We start from the raw sequence: 15,384 nt of genomic DNA on the forward strand, positions 1-15,384 counted from the left end.
TCACAAAAACCCCCGAGGAGAGCTTGTCACTCTCTCAGATCCTGCTTCTCAGCGGGAGCTTCTACCCTTGAGGAACCAGACGCCTCCACGTGCCACGGAGCCAGGCCCCGAGCTCCACGAGGATAGAACTCCTTTATTTGGGACCTTGCAGTATGTATCTCTTCATCTGGCTGTTGTATCCTTTATTAAACTGGTAGACATGTTTTTCTGAGCTCTGTGAGCTGCTCTAGGAAATCAATTGAACCTAAGGGGGAGGTGGTTGGAATCTCCAATCTGTAGCTGGTTGGTCAGAAGCACAGGCAAGTGCCTGGGGCCTGCGACCACCATATGGGGTGGGAGGTGATGAGCAGTCTTGTAGGACGGAGCCCTTAACCTGGGCAATCTGGTGCTGTCTCCAGGCAGATAGTGTCAGAACTGAGTTCTTGGACACTCTGCTGGTGTTTGAGAACTGCTTGGTATTGTATGTGAGGAGATCCCCTCACACACGCATTTGCCTAGAAAAATGTTATGATGCATTGGAACAAGGTAATAAAAGATTATTATTATATACACACACACATGGGAATCAGGTCCTGGAACCCTGAAAGGAGTTATTCTACTATTACTGCTATGTATAATACTATTATTGTTGTTATATACGAAAAAACATATCACATGCCTTTTTAATGCAAAGAGCCTGTGATGAACACATGTCTTTTGGTGTATACTTTAGAGAGGAGTTGCTGAGTGCTAGGATTTATTGTGTTTGACTTTAATAAATACTCCCAAAGAGTTCTCCAAAGGTGTTTTATACCAATTGCTCCTTCACACAACAGTGTTTGAAAATTCCAGTTTTTCTACATTGTCACCAATGTCTAATACTGCCATCCATTTCTCATTTAGCCTTTCTGGTTAATGTTACCAGATAAAAAATAGGGCTTCCATTTACATTTGAAATATTTGGGACATACTTATACTAAAAAAAGTATTCACTGTTTATCTGAAATTCAAATATATCTAAGATTTCCCTATTTTTATTTACTAAATTTGGCAACTCCATCCTGGTGGATGTGTTATGGCATCTCACGGTGGTTTTAATCTGCATTTCCCTGATGAATAGGTTGAACAATTTCTCCTAAGTATTTTGTGTATTTGAACATCCTCCTTCGCGATGTTCCTGTTCAAGACTTTTGCCTATTTTTCTATCAGGAAGTTCAGCTTTTTCTTATTGAAGCATTTTCAGTATTCTCTGTTTAGATTCTTTGTAAGATAAATAAGTTGATAAATAAGTTGCAAATCTTTTTTACCCACTCTGTCTCTATTTATCCAATCTCATTATGGTATCTTTTGATGAACAAACTTTTTGGTTTTAATATAGTTAAATTTCTTAGTATTTTTTTTTTTTACAGTAGCGGTTTTGTGTCCTCTTTAGGAAATCTTTCCCTCTTCTTCGTGAAGAAATAGAATGGAAGTGTTCAATCTCAACTGATATTTTTCTACCAATAACACTAGATATTGGAAGACTGTGAGGCAGAGTCCTCTTCAACATTCCAGAGGATGCTGATTTTTGACTGTAATTGTATATTCAGCTAAATTATTAATCAATGTGAGAACATAATAAAGAAAATTTACATAAAGCTTTAAAAATTCAGAAACCCTTAGGCAATTTGTTTCAGCAAAGTAAATGGAGGAAATCAAGAATGAGGAAAGTATGAGATTAAAAAAAAGACATTCAGAACAAGAAAATAAAAAGTGAGTCCTACAGGCCTAGAAACAAACCATTCTGACTTGACTTGAGCTCCAGAAGGCTCCAGAAGGGGAAATCCAAACAGAAAAGTGTAACTAATAAATAACTAGATGTGCTTGAGCTTTTGGCAAGTTTATTGATAAATGTTTGATATATTGGGTGGAACATTTGGGAATTATTAAAAACTGATATCTTGACCACTAAGTACCAGAGAAAGCTAGGCAATTCTTAAACTGAAGGCTCACAAACTAGAAATTATGGAATTTAGGGAATTTATGGTAAATAATGGGAACTGAACATGAAGGATTGTAAAATAGGTCTAGTTCCCTAATGTAAGAGGGTGTCTCCTTCCCTCTCTCTCCCTCCCTCTCTCTCCCTCCCTCTCTCTCTCTCTCTCTCTCTCTCTATGTCTATATAAATAGACATACAGATGCAGATCTCAAAAACAGTAATAGTGTAATGTATAAATACAGAAGAAAATGCTTTAAAAATAGCTAAAAGATCTGACCGTATGTTTCTCTGAGGAATGAATTTGGGTAAGTAGGCCAGGGGAGCAAAAGACTGTGATTATTTAACACTTTCTTGATTTTTTTTTATTTGTGCATGTCTCACTTTGACTAAATAGAGAAAGTTGACATTTAAAAAAGAAGATTCTAGCAATTCTTTTAATTTATGTAGCATTTCTTGCAAAAACAAAATTAAACCTAAATACAATCTTTCTTTTTGCCTTTCTCTTAAAGTCCATCATGTTGTTTGATTCCTTATTCATCTTGGTTAAATAAAATGGTTCTTCTAGGTTTTAAAGTAAATGTTTGGGAAATGTTCTCTCTGCTCCTATGGTATTGATAAAATAAATACCAACATTTTACAATTCTTCAAAATATATGCGTCTTCCTTCAGGGCGTGGGAAAGGCAGAAGAAGATTTGGGAAAATTATCCTGATTTCAATGCTTTCCCCTATCCTTTATTACCTTGTTTTAAATGAATCATGACATGTTCAAAATTGATATATCCGTCTCAAGAGGGATAAATTGAAAATAGTTTCTGAAAAGTTCAGGGGGATGGGGATGCTATTTATTATAAGATAGTTAAATCTTTTTAACCTAAATGGATAAAAGAGAAAAATAAGTGTCTTATGGAGACAAAGCATGCAAAAAGGCAGAAAAAAAACCACATATCCTCTGCCTTGAACAGTTTGACACAATACCGTTCCCTACATTTCCTCAGTTTTGTTCAAGGGATTGTTCATTGTTCTTCAAAGTACATTTGAAAAAAATTCTCAAAAAAGGGAGTTTTGATCTTGTAAAAACATAAAGGCAATATAAATCAAATCATTGCTATTTCAAGTCTAAGTTGTGCACAGCGGCCTGAGGAATTATTTTCACTCATCATTGGCTCAAACTCATATTGGTTGGCTTGGCTCAGCTTCCAGAATTCCTTGGATTTATGTGGAGGCGCCACAAATCTATTTCCATTAATTGAGCCATACCCTTGAACTCTTTGTAGCAAAATGTCATCTGTGGTCAGTTCCATTAGCTATGTTTCAATGGGGCTAAGGTGGTAAAAACTCCACCAGAAGAGAAAACATTAAAATACGATCAAATTTGTAACCGATCTCCAAAAATACTGCAGTCCCTGACTCTGTCCAGAGACAGGGAATCCACAAATAGAAGTGAGAACACATAGTTATCACGAACGGCACAGAGCATTTCCTGCCTGACGTATTGAGCATTTGGCCTGGCCTCCCTTTGATCTGAAATGCCCACTGCCTGCCTAGCTTTAGGAAGGCCAGGAGTGGGGCTGTCTGGCCAAAAGCTGGCATTTCTTATTATAGAGGAAATTGACCATCTCTACCTCCCTTTGACTTATTTTTTATCACAAGTGTCTCTCATCTTCCAGACCAAGCCTGCAGTCCTTTTTATGCTCCACATGCTGATTAGCTGTTTGCAGTCCCACATTTGTTCTAGATATTTTCTGTAGATCAATGAAGAACATGTTTTACACATACTTATATGTGTACGTCACTACTTTAGATGTATGAGGTGCTGTTATGATTCATAAAATACTGATTCATATAAAATGGTTTTTTGCCGTACAAACTATCATGATTTGTTTATATCTTAAGCAATTAACTCTAAAATGTTCTGCATACTTCAAAAGGTTCTGAGGCTTGAATTACTACCATGTTTAGACTGTGTCACCATAACAATAACACATCCTTTTAAATATGAGGGAAAGTTCAATGTGATGTTTAGAAGTGTGTCAGCAAGAGAAAAAAGGCTGATTTATTATTTACAATGGTCGTTTTTGTCTCAAGTAAAGCTGTATTTGATTCAGGGTTTTGGTCTGCCTCACTTAGAAAGTTTCAACAACTATCATATTCCTCTGATTATGAACCCACACTAAAATAAGCAACCCGGCTTGACTTTATCCAAAATACCATGAGGAAAAGAGAACAATTTAACCACTCATTGCCTTTACACGCATTTCCGTATTTCTTAGTCTCATGACCTCTATTCATAATACAGCAGGAGTTCTTCAGACCCAGATTGTTCTAGAAATTATGTTAGAAACTTAGTTTCAAAAGACTGGAATTTTTTTCCAGTAAAGAATGATTTATAGGAACTATATTCTCAAGTATGGTTAGTTAGGTATGCAAGTTAAGACAATATAATAAAACATCCCAATAATCAATATGCACTTCAGTGAAACAGTAAATCCTGCTTTCTATACTTGAAAAAAGAAAGAGCAATACTTGGAGGGAAAGAAGGAATGAAGATACAGACACCTGAAAGGCTGAAGTCGATGATGTTTAAAGAGGGTGAGCAAAATGTTTGCAAGGAGGACATGCAAGTTGGCAAATATCCGTCCCCCTTAGCAGGGATATGTGCTCTAGAATCCCATGGGGACTGTAGGAAGCATTCTATTTGCAAGTACCCGGGTAAACAGAAGACTTAGTTCCAATCAGCAATATCCTTCACCTTCTTTAAGGGATGCAAAGCTGATAATGGTGGGGAATTGTTTTAAGGTCCGTGGGGAACCTGGTCAGCTAGGAGGACCTAATGCTCAGAGTTAGGGAAAAATATTCCACAACCAAAATAAATTATATAAGAAGAGGAAACACATTAAGAAATAATATTTAACTAAAGTGCAGGAGTTTTTGAAACAGTAGAAATTCAATGTGAAACACAACAGTGAAAAGAAACAGGACTGGGAATTTAGAAGACTAGATTTTACTGTCTCTAAAACTTGACTCAGCGGTTATCTAACTTGTCAATATTCTCTACACAGTTCTCACTGCTTGGCAAAATAGACTCCCATTATGTGAACTGAACAAAATGTATGTTGATAGATGCCAAATTTTTAAAGAGGTACGTACACAGGAGTTCAAGGAAACACTAGGAGCCCACCTTCCCACAGTTACTAAGGCTGTAGTAGAGGAGGAAATAAAACAGCGAATGAATGTTTGTTCCCCTTCCCCCAGAGCAAAAAGCCTAAGAAGGAAAAGCAATTGAATTGGTTACATAAAGAGAGTTAATTACAAGAGGTGATGTAATAGAAAGCCATCATAACTGTTTAATGATGTGGCGTGACTATGAAAAAGAGACATTTGCTGGTCGGGTTGCATATGAGCGCCCATTAGTGATAAGGGATCATAAAGGTGGGGGGCAATTAGGTTACTGAGTATATAAGGAAGTTTGTAATTGGGCACAATAAAAGCAACATTAACAACAAATAGAAAACAATGAATGAATCTTTTTGTATGGGTAAATGAAGATAAGAGAAGATGATGAAAAAAAACAAAACCACAGAAAATATGGATAACGTTAGAGTCAGATACAGGGTGGGCAAAACTTGCCCACTAGAGTCGAGTGTAATACATTTTGGAGAAATAAGTGTGGAGAAGAAGAAAAGAGGGGTTGGCCCCCCTCAAAATTGAAAGAGGGAGAAAAGTTGCTAGGAAATGTATGGGTCCATAAGGATTGCTCAGTAAGGTGTGTTGTGCAGATAAGAGTGTCCTCCTTTTCCTGGTACAGGAATATCTTTACAAATGGAAACTTGTGTCACCTTTATATGAAGAGAAATCTATGTCCTGCTTTTAGGCAGGCCAACAGAAGGCAGAGAATTCTTCTTGTGCCTGCTGCTTCCCAGTTGCCTTCAGCTCAAAATAATCCTTATGCCAAAGTAACGTATTTTGGGGTAGCATAATCTGATCCCCTGTGATGGCAAGTAAGGACATGATGAAATGTTCAAATCATTATAATTAGGGACATGCACATTAAAACCACAATGAGATACACTGCATACCTATCAACCAGCTAAAAGTTAAAAAAAAAAAGGAAACAGATTATACTAAGTGTTGGAGAGGGTGCCAGGGGTATTTAAAATGACATAGACACTCCAGTAAAACAGTTTGGCAGTTTATTAAAAAGTCACGCATATGCCCTCTGCAGAGGAGGAAAGGTCATTTTTCCTCTGTCCTCTGAGTTCTTGACCAAGACTCCTATAGTAAAAGACAGGCTGACAAGAGGAAAACAAATGAAATGTAGCAGCATGTCTACCTCTATGTACGTGGGAGACACCCAAGGAAAAATGAGTAACTCTCCACAGTGGCTTAGAACTCCAGCTTAGGTACCATCTCCACTGAAAAAGAAAGACAGAAAGGTGTGAGGGGAGGGGGGCCGGTGAAGGGGCAGTTACCTGTAAAGCCATGGTGCACAGGGGCAGTTCTGTTGTGCAGATTTATGGGAGTGCCTTCTTCATTGATAAAACTCTTGTGATTTTAGACTCATCCCTCCCTTCCTGGAAGAGAGACAGAAATCCATACCAATGGAAGGTTCTTTAGAAATGTATATTTCCCTTACAAAATGGCAACTTCCGTGTTTTCAGAACTACCCATGTCTGCTTTTTCTAGAATAATCAGCTCAAAATAATCCTTATGCCAAAGAGGCATATTTTAGGATGGCATGTTCTGTTACTCTTCATTATACCATATTATTTAGTCATTCCACTTTACAGGTATTTATCCCAGAAAAAAAAAAGTATATGTCTTTCCAAAAACTAGTACTCATACACTCTCCATTGCAGTTTTATTTGTCACAGCTAAAAACTGTAAACAGGCTAAATGTCCATTAATAGGTGGATGTACTAGCAAACAGATAAATACTGGAAAGAATGCTACTGAGCAATGAAAAACTTACTTGTAACAACATGGACATAACTATGCTGAGTGAAAAGCCGGACATGAAACAGTAAGTATCAGTAATTTCATTTAGATAGCGCTCTAGAAAGGAAACTAACCCGCAGCGATGGGAAGTAGGACATGTGTGCCCGGAGGGGGGAGGCAGCAAGGAGGGGGGGAACAAGCAGGCGGGAGGAGACCCTGACGGTCACGAAAATGATTGTGGGTGACTGTCTTGATTGTGATTATGGTTCCACAGGGGCATACGCATGTCAAAATATCAAATCGCACACTTTACATATGTGCAGTTTGTTGTATGACCATCACACTTCAAAAAACTGGTTTAAAAAAATAGGTAGCACCCTTGGAAGGCTTTTCAGATGGTTAAAAGGTGAGGAACTGTAGCAAAACTATACTATTTCTATGCTCCTATGGGGGGTAAGGGCAAATATAAACTAAAAATAAGAAGCTCACTTCTCCCTGTTGAAAAAAAGGGAAGACACTTCTCTCTCTATTTTGTGTCAGAATTTCTTTCTCTGTCCTTTTCAAATGTATGTAAATCTCTATAATGACTAAAAACGTGTCTGCCGGTCTCCTTTCCTAAGGACTTCAGAGCCATCATTTTGAAATACGAATACAAAGGGAGACAGCAGACCTCTGTCTGAGACAGCCTCGGAGTCGAACTTCCCTAGACCCCTGCTCAGATTTACAAGAAATTTGTTTCTCCTCTGGGTAAAGCCAGCATAGCGACCTTCCCCAAAAACCGTGACAGAGTTTGGAGGAACTGTGACCGCAGCAGCTGCCAAGCCCTCCTACTTGAGGACTAGTGTTTATCTTGAAGTCATGTGTGTCCTGGGCTGTGTTTGCTTGGCTACATGAGGACGCAAGTTCCTTTCCGTCTTGGCAATCTCTTACAGATTGCCTGTGATGCGCATCACATTTTGCTTACTATTTATTCAATAATTATACTGGCTTATTTCTCTGCTACCTTTGAAAAGAGGTTTTCTGTGTCAGGGAAACTTTTTGTCTCTAATATTTCCCCAACAGTAGATACATGCCCTCTTTTAAGTTTGAATTTTTACATTTAACTTTTAATTAGAAAGTCAAAGTAAACTTAGTCATTTATTTGGGGCTTTGTCTTCCAAAGTTAAAATTATAAAGCAAAATAGAGTTGTATTATTTCCCCATAGAACCTAAGTCCCAAAGAATCGGGTCTGTTTTTAAAAAGGGTGGTGATGGTCTTGAAGATGTATCAACACACCCCCTTTATCAGTTAGCTGCCTGTTTACAATCGCTAGATTTTTAAACCTTTGTTATCTGATTTCAAGTTTCCATGCCAATGTTTATTTTTGATATGTAAATATTTTATAAAAGAAAATGCCATAGAGAAATTGAGAAGGTGAGTTTGTTTTGGTACATTTAATCTTTCTGCCTCACCTTCTCTGAAATAAATCAAGTTCTGTGTAGAAACAGGTCTTTTGAACAACAGTTATGAGAATGATTCACAAGTTATACTAAGTGGATTTGCTTGATTTCAGGCAAGTGCTATATGTGTGTGACAGATTTGACTTAAATTCCAGTTGCATTTTGCCTTACAGTGAGGACTGGGAAGTAACTAAATTCAAGTAACTGAAGTTTGAAACCAATTTTTAAACTAAATAAAACCTCCATTAAATGCATTTGAATTTATTTTTAAAGCAATTATAAAAATAAGATGGAAGTCTATTATTTCTTTACATACATATATTCAGAAAATAATCCCTCACCACTGACAATAATCAGTTACTCAGTTTTCTAGAGGTGATCTGCATGAAGCTCCTAGCTGATTAAATTTCCTGATAAGATTAGAGTAAGGTTGAAAAAGACTCCATGATTTAAAATCAATAGCTCTTCATAGCCAAGTATCATCACTTATACCTGCACTCAAACAACCAGCTGATAGAGAAATATTCAGTCATAAAGTATTCATGGTTCCTTAATTTTTATGACGTTTGAAGTTCCTTTAAAATCTAAGCTTCTGATTCTTATTATGGTAATAGGAAATACAGAACGTAAGAGTTAAAGCATAGAAAAATAGATAAAATCATGTCCCATTGTGGCAGATTTCCTCATAGATTTATTTAGCCATGAGCTTCCAACGACTGTCCTAATTCTCTACCTTGCATTTTAATTAAATTAAAATAACTTCCTTCACTTTTCTGAGTTCAAAGAAGTTGAGGTAATTCATTCAAACTATGACTTTTCTGGGCATAATGTCCAAAATTCTAAATAATAAGAATAGAGCAATTAATGTACCTCGTTGCAGAATAAAATCGGTGCAAATCTCAAAGAAACAACCAGGTACCATGCCTGGAATCCAAAGGTCATGTGTCAACCTCAAGAAGCTGTGGTAAAGCACTTGACAACCTCGTGTTATTATTTAAAAGAAACATACCGCATCCCTCATGTAAGGCATTTTCCCTTTCTCGGCTGTTTCACTGTGATTTCAATACATTTATTTTTTCCTTAAAAAAAAAGTCATCTAAATTTATGGATATCATGATTTAGATAAAAATTATATATCTTTGCCTTCCTTTCTTTAAGTACGTGTGTTGAACTAGTACAATCATTTTGGTGGTTTTATTTCACTATTTTTATACTAGAATGTTTGACATATTATAAAAATGTTTTGAGAAAAAATATCAGTGACTGACCCATAAAATATTCACCCTATACAATGAAAAAGTGCTAATTTAATTCAAACCTCAACAGTGTAAAAATGCTTGACCAATACAAATCTAGGCTACTATCATACCATTTTAGAGTCAAAAGACAAAACTGTTACACACGTCTTTTTTCTAATAGGAATTCCATTGTTCAATGTGATTGCTCAGTCTGAATAGAAAAGGTACCTACATTTAATTCCTCAGGAATGAAAAAGTAGAAGTGAAAGTTCCCTCAGGTAACAAAATATTGGTTAAGTGGTATTTATGCTATTGTATAGGTTGGGACACTAGTTGATAAGCATAATATTAAATAATTAGGCACCTGGATGTTATTTCTCATGATTCGGTCTCCATTTTTATCTTCCTACACAGCGGTACCTCACAGTTTTTGCATGCTAGATTTTGAAAAGTTAATGTAGTTAGGTGATTAATGTAGTTAGGTGATTAATGTAGTTAGGTGATTAATGTAGTTAGGGATTTTGCATAATGGTTTAACATCTATCCTTCTGCACAAGTTTGTTTTACCAACAATGCTGATACTTCAATAAAGCAGGAAACATGGTATCTATTGCTGTCCGTGGAAGTGATGCTGATCTCATTTTTTACAACTTCTGGCTGATTATTATGTTTATTTTCTTGTGGATTTTCTTCTTGTGGCTACAGACAGCAATAGACCTTATAATAAAGGTGATATACTCTTACAACAAGTTTTTTATTCCTATTAGGTAATTTCTAATAAAATCACATATTAACTCTTCAAGGGAGCCCATAATATCCTGTCAAAACAATCTTTCAAAATATCCTCTCTCGCAGTTTTTAATGCTAGGCTTTGCCGTTATCTACATGAGTATTTACTTTGTAGGTTAACCCCTGCAAATTAAAAATCCCAGCCTTGGTTACTATTGGTCATTCAGGAGATTCTGAGCTCCGGAATAACAAATCATTTCAATACTATACTAGGCTAAATACAATTTTTAAGGTAAATCTAATATGAAAATCTGAACTGTCTGTTATTTTTATAAGGGGCTGTGTTCAAATGTGGAGGCACAATAAAATTAGGGTCCTGCCCCACCCAGGCCACTCATCTTTGTTGCTGTGAACATGTCACTTAACATTTCTCCTCCTGTTTTGTCATATAAGACATGAAGAAAAAGGGGGACCTCTCTCACTAAGAGGCATGATCATTAAACAGATGACATAGAAAGCCTAGACCGTGGGTCCTGAAATGTATCAAGCACAAAACACTATTACGTTATTTTATTATATTAAATATATATGTATTATAAATGTTATGTATTACGCATTATAAAAATTCTATATTCAAATATAAACTATAACTGCTGTAGTGTATGCATTGTAAATACAGGTATTGTGTGGTATGTTATATGTAATATAGGTTATGTTAAATAGTAACATTTATTCTCAATGTTGTTAAAATCATTGCTGTTTCTCTTCTCTCTACAATACCATTTTTCCCATCAAATTACATATTTGAGAACTAATTAGGTTTGCAGTCATGTAAAATGTTTTATGGTGTATCAACAGTGTTATATGAGTTCCATGCTTATTTTAAAGCTTCAACCACAAGATGATGTCAAGAGTAATATAAGACAAATTGTTTCTGATGGATAATATTTTTCTAATTGGGTGCCTTCTTACAAGTTTTTTGATTTCACTTTTACTTGATGAGCAACCTCCCCATCTGGAAGAATGTGATAAAGGGGGAAAAAAAACTGTAAAACTTATAAAGTATATAAAACAGTTATTTATTAGCCTTTACTTTGCTGATTTTCAACCAAATTCAGCAATTAGCATAGCACTATGTCTGCTGTTTTTAATTGTTGGATTTATTAATGAGAGATTGGTTTTGAATACATTCATATGTAATACCCTCACATTTATAAGATACGTATGGGGAGAAACTGAGAATTGTTACTCCATTTTGCCTTCTTTATTGCCAGAGTCTTTCAATGTATTTGGTGCAGTTACAAAATTGTAACTCAAGCTGCATTGCATTGTGAGTGCATTTGCATTTAAAACTCTCCCTAAACAAGATGACTAAAATGGTATAAATAGGAAATCCTCCTTTTAAAGAATATTTGTATAACTGCAAACAAGTAGAGCGGGCCTCTTGTCTACCTTTTCTGTTAAATAAGCAGTCTGCCTGGGAAGGCCGCACATCTTAGAGGTTGCTGATATAGCACCTTCTCTCTGGAATTCTGAAGGCAACAGGAAATAAAAACAAATGAGAAGTAAGCACTAACCTCCGGCAGGAAAACGGTGTATCCGGATTCAAAAGGGCGTGAAGAACAAAGACCAAGAGAAGACAGCCACCCAGAACAGTTTAGTTGAGAATAATGTGTATTTTACATTTGGACCAAACAGAAAGAGCTCAACATTCCAAACAATACATTTTGCTTAAAAGAGATGAACCTTTCAAGAAACCATCAAATAGCTGTATTCCTAAAGGTTGGCTGATGTTTGACCGTTGCAACGATTGTCATTCCAAAAATAGAGAAATTGGCTAATTAAAAGAATTTTTTTGCATCTTTCTTTCATGTGCATATTATAGACAGCATAGCTTTTGTAAGTTTTTTTTCTCCATCACTTTAAAGGAGAGCACATGTGGGTATCATTCTTATGTTTTATGGTAAATTTATCCCTCAATTGATGTTCAATCCCTTTGACACATAGCTGAAACCAGGAGTGAGTGACATTCAGCGTTTCTAGGAACTGGCATGTCCTGGGCGCCAGGGCATAGGGGCAGGCACCAACCATATGCCCGCTTCATAGGTGTGCCTGTGCAAAATGGATGGAGCATATGTTCAGGGCCATCATTTGCAAATACGAAAGAAAAACATACTCCTAGAAGCTGGTCAGGACAGACAAGTTTTTGCATGAACAATCTGAGGTCCAAAAGTATCCTTGGGTTGTTACACTGTGTCAACTGTGAAAATTCATAGGGTTAGGAGTAAAATTCAAATATGGAGTAAAAAGAAACACTAAAAAAAAACTGTAGCACAGAGAAAAAGGTAACAGAACAATGTGTCTGAGAAACACTGGAAATGTTTCCCTGACTGTAAGCACCAAGGAACGTACAGTCTGGTGGAACCACTCATTGCTACACTCAGCACACGTATTCGAATTTTATATTCGGATCTGGGAAACTGTTTAATTCAAAATATGTGCAGGGAAAGATGTGAGGATTGTAGAGAGACTTGGAACCTTGTGATGAACAAATTGTAAATGTCTGTGGTGAAAACAAGAATGTCAGGCAAAATACCATGGTTGCTCCCAGAGATATGAAAGGATGACATGAGCTTTTGAAAGTATGACAGTTGTTCTATGTTATCATAGGGGACAGGATTGGAACAATAGATCTTCTACTCAGGAGGTACTTTGCTGCTCAACCTTACAAACAGCTTGAGCAACTCAGTAAAAGAATAAATTGCCTGAAGGAGGTGGGCTTTACACGTCCATGTATTAAAGGAAGCCTGGCCTGTGGTAGCGAGGGCAGCTGCCCTGACATCTGATAAGGAATCGTTTAAGAAGACTGTGTTAGGATGGTATCTGACTGCACTAAGGTTCCTTACAGCACCAGGACGATTTGATTGAATCCTCGCATATACAGGCGTGAAGGGAAGTAGGTTTGGCTTGGAGGTGCCTGTCACCTAAGGAAGGCCTCTTAAAATGCACAGGGCCACCCGGAGAGGCCAGCAGGGCCTGTTGCTTCTCCCGTCTGCATTCCTGTTTGGCCTGTCACGACGCCCATGACACCATTTTCTGAGCATCTTGTAGAGCCTGTTCAGGCTGTCACCAAACAGGAGACAAGGATGCGCAAGAAAGGGGGTTCATTGTACTTGGTCCTCATTCACAAACGGGTTCTTGCATAGAAAGTCACTCATGAATTCTCCCTAGAACCACCTTGATAGATTCTAGAAGAAAAGGCAGTAAATTATTTTAGATTTAGATTTTGAAGTTTTGAGGCAGCTTGACTCACACAGTCTGCTTGGAATTCTCAAGAGTTAACTTTCGGGGGTCACTCATAGAGGAAGTTTTTTACCTTTATATTCCTTTTCTTCCTCCTCCTCATAGAAAGTCTGTGTCGGTATGTCTCCATGCGTGTCTAAGAAGCCATTAGTTCATGTCTGACAACCTTGGTTCCTTTGCACAGTGCAGAGGAACCCGAACTGAGCGGTACCATCAGCCCAGTAAGATTGATTGACGAGGTACATGAACCCACAAGAACAAAAGCTCTTGGAGTGCTCCCCAATTTTTAAACGTGTGAAAGAATCCTGAGACCAAAAATTTGAGATTTGGCACTTAATAATACGTTTTTTACCAGCTGCACGCTCTTCCGCTCTATAGATACACAACAACCTTTTCAAACGATGTTCTATCATTGGACATTTAGGTCGCTTCTACTTTTTATTACAAACCACACGAAAACTTTTTTTGTACAGATGCTTTTGCACACATTTCTGATTATTTCTTAAGATAAGTGTCTAGAAGCGGCATATACAGTCGTCTGTAAGGATAGGCAAACTGCTGTTCCTCCAGCTTCTCTATTGTCCCCCTGATCTCCTTGGTCCACGCCTGACACTTACGTGCAGGCCTTTGGGAGTTGCTGAACCTGACCCTCACTGCTCCACATCACTTTTCTGGAGATAACTCCTAAGCAGAGATCTCTTGTCTGAAACTTGTTGAAACAGCAAACGCTACTCTCTGATTTCAGACAGAATCTGCCCAATAAAAGCCCCACTCAAAGCTCTTTTGCTCTGTGCACGGCCAGTGAACCACCTGAACCTGGAGAGAAGCACGGAAAGATTCACCTGCAGGTTTCAGGGGAAGCATGCCCTGCGGGCACTCGATTTCAGCCTCCAGCCTCCAGAAGTGTCAGACAAGAAATAAGGGGTGTTTAAGCCACCTAGTTCGCTGCGCTCTGCTGTGGCCGCCCTCACAAACGGACGGGAGAAGCTCTGATTATAAACACTCTTCCTTACTGCTTGGGGCCAAGGTCAGGATTCGCATCACTGATTGGTTTACTGGCATCAGAATAAGGGAAAACATCAACTAAATGTGTTTTTCTTTCTTTCTCTTTATGACTAGTTAAGCTCAGGACACCTAGTGGTTACTAATTGGCAGCTGCACCTTATCAGGGGAAAGTCCCACCTCTGAGGTAGACAACACTTTATTCTTTTAATTTCAACGAGACAGTACTTTCGAGACAGTACTTCCGTGAATGTGAATGACAGAAACTTGCCAAAGGGCTTTACACGCTCATCATTGATTATTGCCCATTTATAAATGCGGTGCTCTGTGAATGTTTACATTTTATCCACAATGCTTCCAGCCTTCTTCTGTTTGAAGGTGGAATATTTAGTGTCTGAAGACTCTTATATCCTAAACTGGCATGTCTTGCTCATGTCGGTGAGTGGATAATTTAGATCTCTCTGGTGGGACATCCTACAGTAAAAATACTTTAGAGAGTTCCCAGGTTTTCTACTCCAGAAAAATAGATATTCTGGACTTTTACTACTTTCTTAGGAGGCAGAGGGGCAAATGTATAACTGATGAAAGGAAAACTACTCACAGTCTCCTTAGCACTTAATCGTTAGCTCGGGGAGGAGGTCAAGTCCTGGTGAATCCTTAAAAAGAGGGTCAAATTTCTCCCTAAACATATTCAGGAGAGTTAGAATGAGCTACAGGGCCCCTGAGCAAAAGAACTTGAGTCCCAGGAATCTACAAACACATGCCTTCTTCCTTAACAC

General features: G+C 37.7%; 1 long non-coding RNA gene across 1 annotated transcript in view; it reads left to right on the plus strand.

Moving 5' to 3' along the window:
* Positions 1 to 22: 22 nt before the first annotated feature.
* The window catches only part of LOC140848259 (uncharacterized), a 32,562-nt gene continuing 17,200 nt past the window's right edge, over positions 23 to 15,384 (plus strand). Inside the window, exon 1 of the long non-coding RNA XR_012128830.1 lies at positions 23 to 150. This is a non-coding gene — a long non-coding RNA (uncharacterized lncRNA). The remainder of the gene's footprint in view (positions 151 to 15,384) is intronic.

Source organism: Manis javanica, chromosome 3 (assembly GCF_040802235.1).
Source record: "Manis javanica isolate MJ-LG chromosome 3, MJ_LKY, whole genome shotgun sequence".
NCBI lineage: Eukaryota > Metazoa > Chordata > Mammalia > Pholidota > Manidae > Manis > Manis javanica.